The sequence below is a fragment of the Pogona vitticeps genome, chromosome 2 (genome assembly GCF_051106095.1).
Source record: "Pogona vitticeps strain Pit_001003342236 chromosome 2, PviZW2.1, whole genome shotgun sequence".
Lineage (NCBI taxonomy): Eukaryota > Metazoa > Chordata > Lepidosauria > Squamata > Agamidae > Pogona > Pogona vitticeps.
The window spans coordinates 126,848,673-126,868,601 of NC_135784.1; the positions used below are offsets into that span (position 1 = coordinate 126,848,673).

At 40.3% G+C, this 19,929-nt stretch overlaps 1 protein-coding gene across 1 annotated transcript in view; it reads left to right on the top strand.

The window, feature by feature from the left end:
* The window catches only part of LOC110084023 (netrin-1), a 158,889-nt gene that overhangs the window by 15,275 nt on the left and 123,685 nt on the right, over positions 1-19,929 (top strand). The gene's annotated exons all lie outside the window — the stretch shown is intronic.

Consider the following 19,929-nt stretch of genomic DNA (forward strand, 5'->3'; position numbering starts at 1 on the left):
TAATTTACCTTAAAATCCCTATTAGGGGTGCTGTAAGTCAGTTCTAACTTGACAGCATATAACATAATACCACATGGTAATATAGCTCATTGTCAGGCCAGAGCTTTTGAAGAACTGAAGCAAAAGATGAATAGAAGCCAGAGATCAATGTTTAATCTAAAGCAGTGGTACCCAGATGTTCTTGGACTAAAACTCCCAGAAAACTCTTCACCACTAGCTGTGTTGGCCAGGATTTCTGGGACTTGCAGTCCAAAAATTTCTGGGGACCTAAGGTTTTTACCACTGATCTAGACTCTAGTGTTTAGGATGCAACCTTCTGGACTAAGCTTATCCAATTTAGAGGGCCACGTGTGATTGCTTCTCTCAGGTCAATCCATGGAATCAGCTGTTGAATCAGAAGTCAACTGTAAATCCCATTGAGCCAGTGGGTATAATTTTGGTTAGAACTAACAATAGGATACCCACCTTTGAGGCTTATTTCAGCTTAGACATAGGGTTGGTTCATATGGAAATGAATGTAATTTTCATATTCATATGACTCAGTGGCTGGATAGCTTCGTGAATTAGGTATCTGACTGTTGAGCCAGAGTTTGACATTTTGATTCCTTACTGTACCTCCTGGGAGAAGACACGGCCTTGGGTGCCTTGAGAATGCTGCACAGTTCCAGAGCGACTCCAGAAGAAGAGACATCTGAGTACTCTGTATCTAGAAAACCTTGGAAATGGTCACCGTAAGTCAGAATCAACTTGACAGCATGTAATATGGAAAACAATAGAATGCAATCCAGGCAAGTAAAGAAAAAACAAACTTGGATCGCTTAGCAGAAATGCTTCAGTTGCCATTTCTTTGTGCTTTGCTTCCCAGCGTACCTTCTTAGGAATGAGGACTATTGATATCTATGAATGTACTTAGAATGTGTGGGGCTTTTAAAAATAAAATAAAATTGAAAGCATATTGTTTAGATTACAAAATGGATAAAGACATGCGGGTCAAGGCTATGCATTTTGAACTGTCTAGCTATTCTCAGAGAGGTGTGCCATCTGAATAGTGCATAGGATTGTAGCCATAGAGACCAGTTATCCTGAAGAAAGAAAGGGAATGCAATCCAAAGGCTAACAATGGAGGGAGGCATGTGGTCCTTGAAGAAATTCTGGAAGCAAGGGTGGGCAGTACAGATAACAAGGAGTGTAGGAAAGGAATGTCTGTCTAGAAGAGAGTTGACTGGATATGGAATTTGCATTAATTTAATAATAATTCCATGCCATCAAGTCAATTCTGATTTATGGCAACCCTTTTCTAAGTAGAGAATACACAGAAGTGGTTTACTATTCCTTTCTTTGGAGAGCATCCTGGGACTGTGCAGCTTGCCCGTGACTACACAGGCTGGCTCTGATTACAGGAGGCATGGTGGAGAATCAGTTTCCCGTAGTGGGAAATCATTCTCTGCAGTTAGATACATAAACCACTGAGCTATCCAGCAAGCTGGAATCTGCATTACAGGAGGCATAAGAGAAGCCCTTCTAAATCAGACTAGAGGTAGCTCTAGTCCAGCATTTAGCTTTTGACAATATACACCTGGATTTCACTGGGAAACCCATAAGCAGGGCTAGTCACTGTCTTGATACCCCCTTTGTGTGTGTGTGTGGGGGGGGGGGGTTACTAAGCAGACACATTTGTCCTGAAGTGCCCTTGCATTAACAGAAGTATGCCTTGGACATTCATCTCAGTATATGGAGAAAATAATGGATAACATTCCACAGAAGGTAGTCTTACAGCACTTGCAAAAGTTGTCTATGGAAAGCTTCTTTACAGGCAGTGCCTCTCAGTAAGCTTACCATTAAACTACACTGGTATGTTTTTAAACAAAACTGCTTGTTTGTTACAGCCGTTTCAAAACTGCCTGCTTTAGTGTGGGACACTAATCTAGGCAGCTAACAATCATATACTGTATAACCCTCCTCACTCGTACCCTTCCCCCTCAACTCCCCTTCCCAAATCAACCCCAATAACCCAAAATCAACTTATCCCAATTCCAAAACAATGCAAATGCACTTCAAACACATAGATAGGCGACAGAAAAGCCATATTCCAAAGTAATGCAGGGAAGGTGGGAGAGTTTCTCCAAGGGCTTCCTTGAAGAGACAGGTTTTAGACAATTTCTTGAAGACTGAGAGGGATGACATTTGATGAATCTTTATGGACAGATTGTTCCACAAATGTGGGACCACAACTGAGACAGCTTGGTTCCTTGTGGGCACCTTCTCTGCCTCCCTCAGAGTGGCCACTTTTAGGAGACTGGCCCAGGTGGATCAGGTAGCATGGATAAATGTTCTTTGACGGAAGCACTCTAAGAGATAACAGGGTCCCAAACCATTAAGAGGACTGTATATTAGTACCAACACCTTGAATCGGCCCTGGAAAGGCACAGGAGGCTAATGCAGCTGAGCTGGTGCTGGGGGGGGGGGATGTGATCAGAATTCATCACCTCAGTGATTTACCTGGCTGCTGCATTCTGTACTCATTGCTGTTTCCAAGTCAACTTCAAAGGTAGCCCCATTGCAGTAGTCAATCCTGAGATCACCAGAGCTAAAAACCAGTGTAGTAAAGGACACACTGTGTAACTGGGCAATCAAGTGAAGCTGATTAAAGTCTGACTTCACCATGACTGCTATTTCATGTTCCAAGAAGAGAGCTGGGTCAAAGGTCACCGCTGTATTATGCACTCTGTTGCTAAGACAGTAACCCTCCACCCTAGAAAGATGACTCTCCAGCCTGTCTTGCCCCCCCCCCAAATTAACAAGAACTCCATCTTGTCCAGGTTCAGTTTCAGCAGATTCATCTGGTCCAGTCTGACACTGAGGCCAGGCAGAGCTCCAGCACCTGGACAGCATCCACTGCAGAGGAAGTAAAGGAGAGAAGGAGCACCCCATCATCAGGATACTGATGACAACACACTCCAAGACTGTGAATGACTTCTCCCAACAGCTTTACATTGATGTTAAATAACATTGGGGAGATGGACAACCTCTGAGGAACCCCACACTCAGGCATCCATGGGGGCGATAAAACCACTCCCCAAGCTGAACTCTCTGGACACAGCCATTAGGAAAGGATCAGAACCAGTTAAGAACCAGCCTCTGATCCCCAGAGCAGATAGCCTGTCCAGGAGAATACCATGGTAGATGGTATCAAAAGCCACTAAGAAACCAAGGAGAACCAGTAAAGTCCCTGTTAGCTTCCCTAAGAAGGTCATAGTGCATGGCAACGAATGCTATCTACGTGCCATGCTGCAACCTGACCCCCAACCAGAATGGATCCAGACAGTCCATTTGTTTCAGAAATGCTGAGAGCTGCCCTGCCAACACCCACTCAAGCAACTGGCCCCCAAAAGGAGTATGGCCTACTTGCCTAGAATTGTTTAGACCATATGAGCCCACACTTGATCTTTTTAGGATGGGATGTACAATAGTCTTCTTCAAACAGAGGGGCATTTCACTATCCTGTAGTGATGAGTTAATCAGATTCACAGCATTGCACCATGATGTCCCTGACTGATTTTAATAGCCAGGATAGGCAAGGGTCGCGTGAAGAGGGGCACAGAATTGGAGCCCACAAGGAATCTGGCAGTGTCTTCAGATGTAAGTGGGTGAAACTGATCCTATAAGACTGGAGAACGGGATTCAACACTGATGTTATTTTGTCCAGGGTAAGGTTTCCTGTTAAGTTATGGGCATACGAAGTGCTATAACTGAACTTGTTTGGTCTGTATTTCAGACAAAAGAAAAACCTTGCAAAATTCACTGAGGTTGCTAAAGACCAAAATGGCGGGTACACTGTTACACCTATCTGTTTTTATAGAAACAAAAGCTAGGCCCTTGGAAGGTATGGTTTTGAGCATAAGAGAGGATATAAAGAAGGAGCTCCTATTTGTGCTTCACAAGGAGAATGAACTTATAGCTCCCCTCCCCAAAAGGAGCAAGGCTTCTTTTGCTAGGCATGGAAACCTCCAGACTCTGCGGATGAGAGCCCAGTGTTTAAGGAGAGATGACTACAAAAGGAAATATTGCAAAATTAAAAAAAAAAAAAAAGATGAAAGGAACTATTATGAACATTCTGCTGAACATCTGGCTGATTCTTTGCATACAAAGTATGGTTACTACTTTAAATCACTGGTAGTCCTGACATGATTTTCATTTGATTAGCCCTGGGGATAGTGAGCTTCTTTGCCTTGTGATTTACTATGGCTCCATTCTGCGTGGTGCTAGCTCACAAGTCTTATGCTGATGGTGTATCTGGTGACCTGTAGTAAGATGCTATAGAATTAGAGGTTAGAGAAGCAGCCTTTCCATTTATCATGCGAGCACACACAGATCTTGACAAGATTTGGCATGAGTATGCATCATAACCTTTCCGTTCAGTTTGCTGGTACAGTGGGGTCTTGACTTGAGAACTTAATCCGTATTGGAAGGCGGTTCTCAAGTCAAAAAGTCTGTAGGTCAAGTCTCCATTGACCTACAGTGCATTGAAAACCAATTAATCCCGTAACAGGCCATTTTTGTTCCATTTTGTTTTTTTTCTGGTCTGTAAGTCAATTCTCAGGCTGTAAGTCAAACCTAAATTTTGCGGCCAGAGAAGTCTGTAACTCAAAAAGTCTGTAAGTCAAGCCGTCTGTAAGTCAAGGGTCCACTGTAAACGTAATGTATATTTTCCCTGGCAATTACCATTCTAGTGCCAGATCTTTGGTAAAAGCATTGTGGCTCCTGGCCAAGCCTCAAATTGTGCCATTAAAGTTAGGAACCTGAGGAGCTGCTGCTGCAGTTTGGGTTTTCTACTTTCATTTCTGGTCCTTTCCGTCAGGAGCTGTTTACCCGTTCTTTACCACTCAAGGATAGTAGAGTCAGTTCTGGGTAATGTTTGAGATTGCATCAGGAAATGAAAATGGGATCAGGGAAAGAAATTTGGAAGCATTCCGGGCAGGCTAAGGATAGATGAGGGTGTTGAAAGCAGCTTGGCAGCAGGCTTTGCACTTTGCACAATTGAGTCCTGACCGTGTGAAGACAAATATCAACAGTGGCTTGTGTTTGCACATAAGGGCTTTGTGCACCGGTATCCCAGGCCCTATACTTTACATCACTGAATCTGAGAGCAGAAAGTTGGTGGTGTGACTTTGGCTGGAATGGGGTGGGGTGGATGTAGGGGCTCCGTTGGGCATTTTGAAATGAATTGAACTGTGCAAACATTCCACTGAAAAGCTCTCCGGGTAATGCTTTGGAATAGATACCGAGCCCCCTTGTAACACAACTGCTGAAATTTAAATAGCAACTTTCACGCTGGAGCAAGCTGAACAAAAGAGGACAAATAAAACAGACCTGAATGAGATTTTATTTGTTTGCTTTTGTAGCTCAGCTAATATTTCAACAATTGTTCTGACCAGGAATGTGAGGGTTTCCCTTTAGAATTAATTTGAGGGAAACATGAGAAGACTCAGAGTTGTGTGAAAGCCACCCATAGTCCATCTACTGCTCTGACTCCCAAATCTGGATGCAAGGAACTCTAAGAAGAGAGAGAGAGAGAGAGAGAGAGAGAGAGAGAGAGAGAGAGAGAGAGAGAGAAGCTTCTAGCTATATTTCCAACATTTCTACTCTTCCAGTATTTGCCTGCATTTCTCCACTCAGCAGTAAGTCCCCCTGAATTCTCTGGAGATTATTCCTATGTAAAGGAGTTTATGATTGCAATCATAGATTGTCATGTGTTTAAGAGGAGAAAAGTTAAATGAAAAATTTGTCAACTGGTTTAAAAAACATGTGTATCTAGTCATCTACCATTGAGATATCCAAATTATTTGTTAATCAAATTTAAATACTTTTGCATATTACTTAAAATGTACATTTTTGTGCCTTTTGGAGATATTGAAGGAAATAAAAATACGAGTGAATAAAGAAATAGAAGCCAACTTACAAAGGCCTCACTAATTACCATTTTGATCTTTGCTTTCTCTTTCAGCTTTACATTACATCAGATTGAGATAACCTCAAATATATGAAAGAATGACACAAACCTGCTACTTAGATAATAAAAATTGGGCTTTATTATTCTGTTAATTACTGCTTGTAGCTCTGGTTTTTCAAATTAAACTTGGGTTTTTACATGTGTTAGTCTTGCCAGCTTTTAAACTAACAACAGAACCAAAACCACAGGGTAGAATTAATGGATTAAAAGGATATTACACGTGGGTCAGACGCAATTAATAAATTAGGGTTGCAGTTCTGTGCACATTTGCTTGACACCAAGACCCACACTGAAATAAATAGAGCCTACCTATGAGTAAAATTGGAGAGGTTCAAACTGCATTTAATTAAAATATCTTAGAATGTCAAGACTTAAGGTAACTAGTTGCATTTGAATAGCGCATAGCAGTCTACATCTCCCTAAATTAGTTGAGAGTACAGTACTCAGACTGGTTTGATTCAAGTCAGGCAGGTTAAAGAATTATTTAAATCTGCAAGGGGGAAAAAAGTGGCCAATCATGATATGTAATATAAACAGTTTCCCATTAATAATACTTCATATATTTCCTAAAGAAGTCTGCAAATCTGATCAGTAAAAATTTACAACTAAATTTAACACAATTGACACAGTGTAATTCTTAAAACCAGGTCTTCAGTTTCATTGGTATTCTCTTGCATTTTGAATTCTACCTGCAAAAAAAAAAAAAAAAAAAAAAAAAATCTGTACAGAAGATTGTCCTTAGAATATTTCTGTACAGATGCAGTCTTACAGCAGGTAGCCATGCCATTTGGTAGAGAGGTACGGGGATCTAAGTACCTGCACACCAAGCAATGTTGTGTTCTGTCCTTCCTGGTGCTTTTCTTCCTCTTGATCTCCAACTTGGAGAAGTCTAACCTTCTCAAAAATAAATAGGGAAGTGTTGGGTTTATAAGAATATATAGAACATTCAAATCAGAATGGAATACTTAAAAGTTCTCTCTGGAATGGGCACACAGGCTCAGCAAAATTAACAAAGAAAGATTTATCAGTACAGAAGAGTTAACAAGGAAGGCATGTTAGACCAAAGCAAGATGACAGGCTAGTAATGAGTGCGAGGAGAGTCTCGCTACATGATGTTACCCTATTGTAAGCATGAAAAAGGGATGTGTTCTGCATACTCAAGAGGAAGCTGGAAAGGGATATGATTATAGCTTTCAGATGTGCAGAAGTCCTCTGTAAGCTTGACCATTGTCCCATTAGCTTGAATGGAAAATGGTTTCCTCTAGTACATGAGTGGGCAACTTTAGCAGGCTCACTCCCTAAAACCTACTGTGAACTATACTAGGCCCACAAAGGGTGAAAAATAACCCAAAGATACAAAAGAAAGAAAGGCCCAGACATTCATTCACTTCTGGTTTTGATTGAGGGTGGGCTGATGCTGAGAGTTAACTGCTATTCCTGGAAGCTTCTAGGAGAGAAGAGAAAAATTAAATTTGGCGCTGGCAGCATCAGCAGAGCTAGGGCCCCCAGAATTGGCTTTGGGGGCCACATGTGTCCCATGGACAGCACTTTGCTCACCCTGGCTCTAATCATCAGAGACCATGCTAGAGTGGCATAAAATGATCTATAGGCACTAGACAGGTGCCAGGCTTGAGGAGAGGGAAAGTAGCGTGGGCCTCATGATGTGCAGCTCTCTGCTATAAGGTCAGCAACAGGTAGTCATAATGGGTGCAAGTTCCTCAGCTATCACAGGTAGCATCTACCTGGCAGCATGAAAGGAGGAAGACAGATATGGAATGATTCCATAAAGATGGATTGATTCAGTAAAGAGTCTGCAAGAACTGAACAGGGCTGTTAATGAGAGGACATTTTGGAGGTAACTAATTCATAAGCAAAAAATAATCACCAGGCAGATATGCTTTGATTGCATTCCTGCATTGAGCAGGGGGTTGAACCTGATGGCCTTGTAGGCCCCTTCCAACTTCACTTTTCTGTGAGTCTATGGTTCTATGAATTGGAGATGACTTAATAGTACATGGCACCAAAAACAGCTCTGTCCTGTTGCCGTGCCTCCAAAGGTGTCTGGAAGGGCAAATGGAGCTGCAAAGTGATTATGTGAGCATATGTTGCATGCACAGCCTGTGCTGCTACAGGAGTTTTCTTTGTGTATTCACACATGCTTTAATCCTTAGTCTCATATTCACTGTCATTTAGAACCTTATAAACAGTGGGAGGAAAATCCTCGGAACGTGATATTTGAGAGCAGTAACACAAAGCACAAAAGGCATCAAGAATTGTAATATAGGTTTGTGTGGCATTGATAGATATGAAAAGGAGGAGAAGAAGAGCAGAGAGAAACCTAAATTGAGTTTATTATGATGGGTACAATAGTGGTGGAGTGTGTACAGAAATAATTTTTAATTTAATATTTATTTTTTAAAAATAGTAGACATTTATTGCTTTTTAGCTTTTCATATTTTTTGTTTGAATATTGAAAGCCACCTGTGATACTCCTGAGGAGAAAAGTGAGATATAAATATAATTTAAAAATAAATGAATAGAAAATAAGATTGTATGGATACAAACTTATGTCCTGCTGGATTTATATTGTCATAGACAATTTACCGGTTATCTAAATATTAGATGTCTAAATGTTGCAAACTCTCAGCTGGTTGGATAGCTCATGACTTCCATATTTGGCTGCTGAGCCAGAGATTAGGAATTTGATTACCCACTGCCTATGGAGACTGTCTCAGTCTGGCTCTTGACTGGTCTGGTGCTGCTCATCTGAGCCGTCGGCGGGCCCAGGGAGGCTCTCCTCTAGAACAACACAGAAAGTCCAATTCTGGAGATCAGACTGTGATAGGAAGGGTCTCAGATAATGCTATAAATCTTTTGATGAGTAGCTGCATGTGTGCTCTGTTTCTGTACCTCACAGTCAAGAAATGTAGGATTCCTAGTGGAAATCCACTACAGGATCACATATTTTCTAATTCCAGTGAGGTTCTTTTTCAGGTTGACATTTACAAAAAGAAGATTCAGGCTAATGTTTGGGCTGAACTTTCAAATAAAAGACATTTACATAGTAGGTTATAATGGTATCAGTATTAAATGCCTCTTACTGTTTGGCATACAATTATATTATTTTAAAGTGTTTTACCTCTTTTGTAAACTACTCTGAATTTAGAAATACAAAAAGGTGAGGTATAATGCTTCTTTTATTTTTAAAGGATGTATTAATCATCAGTGTTACTTATGTACTGCCTTTCATTCAAAGAACTCAGAGCAGGACACGTAGGGTCACCTTGTCAAATGTCACTTCAGGTACTTGCCTCGTTTCAGGTGTGGAAGTCACTTAGGTGCATTCAGACTGTTTTATGAGGCAATGGGTCAGCAGTAACCATCTCGTTGGGTTGGACCAAGTATCATGCAGAACAGTTGGCAAATGAGTCATGATAATTGCAGAGGGGTAGTGGGACCTTCTCTGCTGTGTTAGTCAACGTAATTTTTAAAAAGTAGCCGAATAATTACTGTTTTAAAACAAATTTTCCCTAATTTTACATGCTAGCAAATGCTTTCATAACAACTGGTGCTATGCCCACCCCAAAAAGCCATGCCATTTCTTTCTTAAGCAGCTTCCTTAGGGACCTATGAGCTTGATCTGAGTAGCAGGGGAGCAAGAAGCTTTATTGCTAGTAAGAGATTCCTGGTTTTAGTGCTATATGTTAGAACAGTGTCTTTGAATATGGGAAAGGATATGGGATCCCTGATACAGCTCGTACATGCATTGGATTATCACAAAGGTCACCAGTCAGGCATACGTCATCCCCGCAAAGTGTGGGAAAGAGTGCAAGTAAAGAGGTCTGCAGTGTTGTGAAGTGGGCTCTTGGGGCTTTGGCAATATGCAGCTTCAGAGTCTTAATCTTTGTATATAGAACACCAAGCAGTGCACTGGTGCAAGAGAACTATTTAAAGCAAAAAGAAAAAAGAAAAAAAATCACTGCAAGGAAATACATTAACATGTTTTCCTGCTGAATGTGGAAGATACAGAGCGAATGTGATTCTCAGAGCAGTCAATTGGTACAAAATTCCTTGAAGGAAATGAAGTTTATTTCAGCGCATTGCTTCAAGAACTGGATTCACTGAATGGAGTGACTTTATTTAAACAGAGAAGCTGAAATAATTTAAATCACAGTTGTGTGAAAGAAAAATAAAAGAAATGCAATAAAATCTGAAATGAATAAAATGCCATAAGATGTTCTGATTTATTGAGAGCTAGATACTGCTAGAATTCATTCTTTTCTTTTTTATTCTTCATTTGTCTGTTTTGCAGTAGTAGAAATCATAGTGAGAGCAGTGGTAATGGGAAGCTGTTGTGGAAAGCACCAGCAAGCATTTGAAAACTAAGTAAACAGTAATTTAGAGTAGTGTTCTCCCCCCCATAAGTTGCACAGTATTTAGCAAATTTTGTTTTATTGCGTGCTCCATTATTTTCTAGTACTCTGATAGTAATACTTGTCACAGGAGATATTACATATAAAACAAGAAAACAAAAACAGATCAGTTGAAGTCTCCATGAAAGTTTATTTCTGGCGGAAACACTAGAGATTTAGAGAAGTTGCAGAAATGAATTTCTTACTTGTTCTGTTTTGCCAAGGGAGCAGATAAGGAGGACAGATTTCCATTAGAACAATTTCTAGTATTGTAGGTGATGATGGAAGATATGGTTAATATGTTCCTGATTTATTTCAGTGCAAATGAGTGTGAGTGTGTATAAATTTTGAATTATTTTATTCTATTATTTATTTTGTTTTGATTTGTTTCATTTTGTTTTGTTTTGTGCTATTCTTTTCCCCATGTAATGACTCAGGGCAGTTCACAAATGATTGAAAGCAGATGTAACTAAACACAGTGGCTGAAATCCTGTTGCTCAGTACAAAGTAAGTCACAGCTAGTGAACGTCCATTTGAATCTGTTGAACTTATGGAGAAGTTTACTCATCAAATATCCACAGATTCAGTATGCCTACTCTAATGTAACTTGCTATGCAATTTAATGCTATATATGTTTGCTTTTTTAAAATATTATAACAGGTTAAGTTTTTACTTATAGCTCTTTTTAATCTTGATATTTCAATAATAAGACAATTAAGAATATATTTTGTATATTGAAGAAAATTTACAAATGAATGGCACACTTTCATTCACTAGAAATCTGAATAGAAGATAAAACAGACTGACACATTTGACTGATTTTCAAACTGCTGGCACCAGTTTGCGAATTTGGGTTGTTGTGTAAATGAGTTATTCTGTGTCATGAGTGTGTGATAGACAATATACAATACACAATAAGAGTACAGTGAGGTCAACAGGAGACTTGAATTGAATTCTGCAGTGTGCATTGTGTATCAGTAGAATTAAGTATATCTGGTATAATTTGTTTTATTGTCAACTCTGTTATTTATTTATAAAATAAAATTTCAGGAGGAAATATTACATGCTGTCTGAGGAAAGGTGAGAAAGCTGGGGACAGTACAAAACTTTGCAGATGTACATCTAAAGATAACTGTTTCCAAATCAAAGGCCCAGATTGAACAAGTGCCACAGAGGTATAATTACTAAGAAGCAAAGGTATGTGCTCATTATGGTGTCAGTCTGTCCTGCTTTTGGAAGACAACATAGCAGATATGTTTAATCATTGGGTCCCCACAAGAGGAGAAAAATTCAGTAAATGTGAAGAGCTTGGGAGCTAAGACAGAATCACATTGTCAGAAGCATATGAAAATGCATGGATACTCCAAATCATCCAGCTCTGGAATATGTATGAAATATGGATCTTCTCATAAATGATCACAAAAAAGAGTGAATTTTAATATTGATGCAGGGCAGAGACACAGTGCTAATGTGCTGATTTTAAAATATGATAAAGAACCGCAGTTAGAACCATTTCTGTACTTACATGATCAGAAATATACTGTGTATGTTTCATTAAATAAGTCAAGACAGCTCAGTTAGAATTTTAGGTTGAAGACTTTAAGATACAAATTGTATTAAGTTGTTTAAAATGACTAGTAAGAGTCTCACCTCTTGTTTGCAAAATAAAAATGTCATGTTCCCCTTCTTAGTAGCCTCTCACACAGCCTCCCACATCCCAGTATCCATTGAAGGAGCTCTGTGGGTTGGTGGGCCTCTTCCTACATTTCAGCCTTCTGCTTAGAAGCAAGGGAGGACAGGAAGCTAGCCTCCTAGTAGCTAGTTTCTGTCCTCCTTTCCTGCTTTTCTGCAAATCACTTATGATAGATAGTCCTTGAAAATGCAAACAGGAAACGAAATACAGCCAAATAGTCTATTAAAGGAAATTTTAAAAGAAATTAAAAGAATGAGGTAGGAATTGCAAAATAGTAGGTATGCACATTAAAACAAAAAAAAAATAACATAATAAAAGCTGTTGTAGATCTCATGAGTCATAGCTATCAGTCTGAAGAGTGAAACTGAAGACCTTTCAAATAGGTGCCTCAAATACTGGGATTTTCAGTCCCAAAAAAGAAGCGCTGACATCTGTTCGGCAAGAATGACCATACTTTTGAGTGCCAGTTCCAAACTAGCTGATGATATTTAAATTATAGATAGGATCCAAATATCCTATGTTCTACATAATTTTGTGTCCAAGTCTTGGAAATAAAGTTTCACTGTTCTGTGCTTTGATCATAGCCTTAAAGAGCAACTAGTGAGGTGTGATTCATGGTCTAGTTTATAGTTACAGTATATTTGGTTTAAGTAATCACATGAAACCTTCAGATTGTTTCAGTCCCAATGTCCACACTAGCACTCAGTTTGATGCAATTTGAAATGTGCCTACAGCACATGGTCCCCTTTTGTTCGTATTTTTTTTTCTGTGCAGAGGCAAAACTAACATATTAATTCAGTAATTTGGTGATATAGGGGGACATGGTGGCGCAGGGGAAGGTGGTGGCGCTGCGGGTTAAACCGCAGATGCCTCTGTGCTGCAGGGTCAGAAGACCAGCAGTGATAAGATCGAATCCACATGATGGAGTGAGCTCCCATCGCTTGTCCCAGCTCCTGCCAACCTAGCAGTTCGAAAGGATGTAAAAATATGAGTAGATAAATAGGTATCACCATGGTGGGAAGGTAATGGTGTTCCGTGTCTAGTCACGCTGGCCACGTGACCATGGAAACTGTCTACTGACAAACGCTGGCTCTATGGCTTGGAAACGGGGATGAACACTGCCCCCTAGAGTCAGACACAACTGGACTAAGTGTCAAGGGGAACCTTTACCTTTACCTTATGGTGATATTGTGGTAAACTTGGTAATTAGTTTTTAAAAAATTAAAAAAAATACTTTGGGACAGCTAGGGAGAAAGATCATAAGGGTAGGTGTTCCAGCTGTCCCAAAACATCAGGCCCCAGTTTAATATGTCACCATAACACCACTCAGAGTCAGTTCCTCGCCCCCCCCATTCCACCCCATTCCAGCCACACACTAGTGGAGCATAGGCAGTACACTAACCTATCCTTTGATGGAACTCTCTTATTTCTTTCAGGAGCTAAGTGGCAGATTCTGAAATAGAGAAGTAACTTAGGTCAGCATTTCCCCAGGCAAACAGGATGTGGCTGCCAAAAGGGCATGTGGTGACCCAGAAACTTTCATAATGACAGCGAAAGGATAGTAGTTTTCAGTGTACAATAGCATATGCAGCCAATAGTAGATCAAGTGATCAACCCAAAGAGTAAATAAGATTCAGTAGAAACGGTATCTAGAAAGCAGAGTCCTGCAGTAGCAGCCCCTTACTGGATTACAGAGCTGTGCCTATAGGAGATACCAAATTATATTCATCAGTTTTAAACAGGAGATTTCAGGGAACTGCACTGAAGTTTCAGTCTCAGTCATTTAAAGGAGCCACACTAGCCTATGTGAAATTTGGGCTAAAAGCAATTGTAACTTGTGTTTTTTGTTTGTTTGTTTTTAAGGCACAGAGCCTTTACTCTATTTTGCACGTTGGAAATTCAGTTACCATCATTCAGAATGAAACTCAGAAACATGCAAAAATGATTGAACAACATATGTCCCCCACTATATTTAATTCAATATTAATTCCAAGAGATGGTGTAGCTGTCTAAGGGGATATAACAAGCTCTGCATAGTTCCAAAGATCTTGAGCCACTGTTGGTGGGAATAATTGTGAATGATGAATGTAAGTATTTGAGAATGTAGTTGTATCAGATGCAACCAAACAAGAAAATGAAGTTTTTGTATCACTGTAAGGATGGTTTTGCACTACATTAAGGAATAATGAAACAATTAGATACGTACTTTGAGAAATATTTCCTTTTCCTTTTATTGGGTATGGTATGTGACAGTAATGAGACTGATTTGAGAGGGAATACATAAAAGGAAGAATCCTGGAGAATACCAACTGACAACTGAAACTTAGAGGAACAAGCGTTCTGAGTTCAGTTACTGTAAGAATGGCAGAGTGTTAAGCAGAATTTGTTTTACTTCACTATTTAGTCTCTTGTGGTATCACTTTGTAGAATCTGTTCTAGAAGGTATCTGAATTATGTCATGGGCCTGAAAATCTGTCTATTTGACTGCCTCCATTCCCCACAGTAAAGAGTTCAACTGGAATTTATTTAAGCATTCTGGTCTGTACCTTTTAAGACATGCTGTTAGTATAATTCATATCAATAATGTATGCTATGCCTCAATACTCAGTATTTTGGCATTGAATAAAATAGGCACTGATCCAGATATAAAACTTTATTCTGTGGAAGCTTGAGGCTCACCACAGATTGGTTCACAGTAATCAAAACCACAGTTGTAATCAGAGATGGGCTACTTGGAGGAGTCCAAGGGCTAATTTCCACTTACGCCTCCCAGACCTTGCTATGGGTCACTTTCCCCATTGCTGCATTACTGATATTTGGTGGCAAACCAGAAAATCTGCTTTCAGATAAGCAATGCTTCTTTTTCAGGTGAGGTTGAGTAGGATGGTGTGTATATAATTGACTGCTGAATTCTGGAAGCTGCAGTGGGGGCCAGGAGTGCATGTGACCCATGAGCTGCACATTAATTATGTCTACTCCTGGTTGAGATTATCATCCAAACCAATCAATTGTGCCACAAAACAGTTAATAGAATGATAATATTTTATCCGAGGGCACAAATGGTAACATTTTCAGATGCAACTACTGGGTACTACCCAACTCTCTAAATAATAAATAATTTAGAATCATAGAGATCACAGGGCTTTTGGAAATTAAAAAAAAAAATCAAAACGCTTGCTCAGGGCAGTTTCCTCTGAAAAGTAGGATGTAATTAAAGCCTTCCTTGCAAATAGACTTCCAGCTTCTGCTCAGATACCTCCAGCAGGGGGCAACCCTTTATCTATCTATCTATCTATCTATCTATCTATCTATCTATCTATCTATCTATCTATCTATCTATCTATCTATCTATCTATCTATCTATCTATCTATCTATCTATCTATCTATCTATCTATCTATCTATCTATCTATCTATCTATCTATCTATCTGCCATCTTTCTCCCAATAGGGTATCCGAGCAACAATTAAAACTAAAGACTAATCACAGTTTTTAAAATAGCATTAAAATTTATATTAAAAACCATTGAACATTTGTCAATATTAAAACACAGATTAAAAAATGATCCCCCATGGAATCAGTTTTACCACTGACCTGGTGTTATAAAGCTTCGCTGTAATCTTCTTCATTTAATTTTAGTCCTCCCTCTAAACCAGTGGTTCCTAAGCTTGGGTCCCCAGGTGCTCATGTGCTTGCCAGGATTTCCAGGAGTTTTAGTTCAAGAACATCTGGGGATCCAAGGTTGGGAAGCACTGGTCTAGAGCAAGAGAAAAATAAGTCTGCTGTGTCCTCTGCATGACATCCCTTGAGACCTGAACGTATATTTGTACAGTGGCTTCTTTCGAGATAATAAGCAAGTTGTTTTAGATTTTATTGGTTCTTCCTCCTTTTCCACCCCTCATTGAATAATCTTTGTGCTTATTACCCCAGCTCGGACGAAAAAGAGGTAGTGTTAAAAAAATGGTAGGACATTTTAGAGGAGCATAAACTCTGAGTATTCAAAACTGAACAAAAGAACCATAGATTTTTGTTCATGAGTGGAGGGGGGAAACATTACCCTTATCATGACTCTTTAGCAATTTTTCTTCAGCTTCTAAAAGTGTTTTCTACCTCCAAGATCTGCAAATAGCACAGAAGAAAGTTATGCAAAGCCAACTTTTTCTAACAAAATCTATTCAAACGATGCAAGTCAACTGTCTCCCTCCCTCCCACCTGCCTTTATGAGATAATTTGGAAATGTTAAGGTGGAACAGCTCAGTGAGTAGGGAAGCCTGATTGTGGAGCCAGGTACTGGGAGACTGAATATCTACTATGCCTCCCAGAAGAGGGACCAGCTGAGATCACATGGAGCATATGCAGCTGATGGGATTACATATCAGCTCCCTGTATAGTCAGGGGACTGTCAAACTGCACCGTCTCATGACACCACAAGAAGGTGGGACTGGTAAAGCATTTCTGATTACTTTATGCATAGAAAACTCTGAGACAGTCACCTTAAGTCAGAATGTATATGATGGCACATTATTATTATTAACTACATACTTTAGATATACTGTATAGGTAAGTCTGCATGGTGCCTCGTGGCGCAGTGGTTAAAACGCTGTACTGCAGCTAAAACTGTGCTCACGACCTGGGGTTCAAATCCCAGGTAGCCGGCTCAAGGTTGACTCAGCCTTCCATCCTTCCGAGGTCAGTAAAATGAGTACCCAGCTTGCTGGGGGGGCAATGTGTAGCCTGTATAATTAAAATTGTAAACCGCCCGGAGAGTGCTTGTAGTGCTATGGGGCGGTATATAAGTCCAATAAATAAATAAATAAATAAATAAATAAGAATGTTGCCATTTCCACAAGGTGATCACACACAGCCAGCAAACTTCTGACATTTTTTTTAAAGGAATAGGAGCCTTGCATGCAATATCGATCATAACCGGCATTTGAAATTCTTCATACTTTCCCCTTGTTGTTATGTTGGTGTCTTACCCCATGCAAGCAAAAACACTATCCACCATGTAAAATCACCATCAGATACAGCCCAGCCAGTTCAGTTACATGGATTCTAGGGCACTCTTAGTCAAATCTCCAGCCTGATTGTATCCATGGGGCAAATCGTTAGGGCTACCAATCAGTTTCCCAGCTATTGAATCTGGCATCATCTGCAAGTAAAACAAATACTCTCCCATGCAGTTACAGCTGTTATCCAAATTGTTCACTGTAGGTTATCAGTCCTCTCCTCGCCAGCTCCAGTCTTTCCAGGGCTACAACATTTTTAACAGCAACTCTTAACAGGAAAGCTCTTCTCGTTCATTCTGTTTTTCCCCAGTAAGAGTTTTGTTAGTCTGCGATTTCCCTATCAGACAGCTGCTGAAAGCACAGGATCTTGCCAAGGAAGAAGTGGCAGCTGTAATCTTACTCAAAATTGAAGCTTTCCCACTGATTTTCTAAATGTTTCCAGATGGGTGGTGAGCAGGTTAGTCTGTTACAGAAAAAATAACAGAGAGTCTAGATCAGGGGTTAGTCTTTGTTGCAGTTAGTCTTTAAGGTCCCACAATCTCTCTCTCTCTCTCTCTCTCTCTCTCTCTCTCGTGGTTCTCTTTTTTGTCTGATATAGATCAAGAGTAGAAATCACATGATCTGCAGCCTGCATGCGCCCTCCCTCCCACCATGTCTGTGGACTTGGGAGTTTCCCATCACCTTCCAGATAGCTTTGGAAGGTGTCTATGTTTGTGCACGAGTACAAAGAACTGAAGAATTACGCTCCCAGAAGTGTCTAGATATTTGAGTCTGCTCTCTAGTAGGGCATATCCCCTGAACCCTGTTTCAGCAGCAAAGAACCAGCAGTTCAGGAAGTCTGGGTTTTTTTAGCCACCATGCTCCCATTTCCACTCACTTCCAATTTTTCTGGAAAGGGTCGGACTGCAACCCTCTAAAACCATGTATATCTTGTCTAGATAAAGTGAGCAGCAGTTTACAAAAAAAAAAAGATTCCAAATCTAATTTCAGATGCTACTGTACTTCTTATTCCTCCGGTCTTGTGTTGATAAATCTATGGAGGCAGTGATGTTTATTGTCTCCCTGCCCATTTTCTGACAAGTGCTTTGTTTTCATGGGATGTGTTTAGGTTGGCAGATTTTGTAATTCTCTTCCCATTACTCTGCCTTCCTCTCTCTCTCTCTCTCTCTCATTCTGCTTTAATTTATTATAATGTTCCATGTAACATGGGTATTATAATTCCATTAGATTTACTAATTCTCTTTCTAAATTGCACTGGTAAAACTAATGTGTAGCTCCAGGTGGCTTGTGATTATCTCTTTGTATTTATAGAGACATTGCTGCAAGAGCAAAGTGGGAATGAAATTCGTAATCCCCAACAGAATGTTGGAAACTTGCTTCTACAGTGTTATAAATGAGTAGATGCTCTGTACACAGGCTTGGCTGCAAGAAGAGCGTGCATTTAAGTATGTGGATGAGGCTGTGTTTCCCATCGGGGACAGATTTATTTAAACAACTATCTTTCAGGATATCAAACTTTTAAAAATTGCATAGATGAGCTTGTTTGTTTTACAACCCCAGCATGCTGCATTTGTCACTAAGAGTTTTGCTCATTTATATACAAAAGCATAGAAGTGTGGTAGGTGGAACTGTATGTTTTCCAGCAGAAGTGGACAATGCAGCTCCAATGAATGAATGGCTGCTAGTGCCCCTGGAGCAGACAATTGTGGGGGTAGGGGTGGGGTGGGGGAGCTGCCAGCACAAAACGAGCAGGCTTCCAGTCTTCTCAATGGCTGAGCCATTCTCCTGAGGGTTTAATTTTTGGGAAGCTTTAACATCACAAGCTTATCCAACATTGAAAGAATGAAAGGTCAGCTAATCCTTCACAATATCTGAATGAATTCAGGCCCAGAAGTGAGATTACGCAAAAGGAACGAGGAGGAGGACGGCAAAGCTGCATGGACCCGTCTCATAGCCAGACATGCTTTCTAAAGAAACTGAGCTTTTATTTAGATTTTTCTTTCCCTGGGAAGAGGAGGGGGGCGTGGATGACTAGAGGCATGCAAGGAGGGAAAAGTCCAAACTATTTTCTCCCTCCTGTGCCATACCCAAGATCAGGCACTCAAACACAGACCCTACAAGATTGTGTGGAATGAAATTGAGCAGCTCAGGTGAACCTGGAGATCAGCCAGAAGTAGAAGGCAGACAGAACTGCGAGTTAAAACTTTCATATATAAGGTATAGAGCATATAAGGATAGCAGGATAGCTCCATGGTTTAGGTCTGTGGCAGTAAAGCCAAAGCTTGTGAGTTCAATTCCCCACCTGTGCCTCCTGGACAGAGGCTGGACTTGATGACCCATAGGGTCCCTTCCAGCTCTGCAGTTCTAAGGCAGAGGAGTATCAATGTATTCACAAAGGCTTTCACGGCTGCGATCTAATGGTTGTTGTGGGTTTTTCAGGCTCTTTGGCCATGTTTTGAAGGTTGTTCATCTCTGAAGATGCCGGCCACAGAGACTGGCAAAACGTTAGGAAGAACAACCTTCAGAACATGGCCAAAGAGCCCAAAAAACCCGCAACAACCGTTAGAGGAGTATCATTTTCAAATCCTGGGCATTCGGGCTTCTCTTGCTTTTCTTCAATGCAGCCACTGGTTTATTAGCAGAACTGGGATCGTGTGTTTTGCAGGCCCTTTGAATGTCATGGAAGAAAAGCCATTTATGTAGTCTGGAACCAGGAATGGGCAGAGTGTAGCTTGCAGACTCCATGGAGTCCCTGTGAACATTTTTGTAGACTCACCCCTTGCAACTGCAGAACCCCCTCATAGGA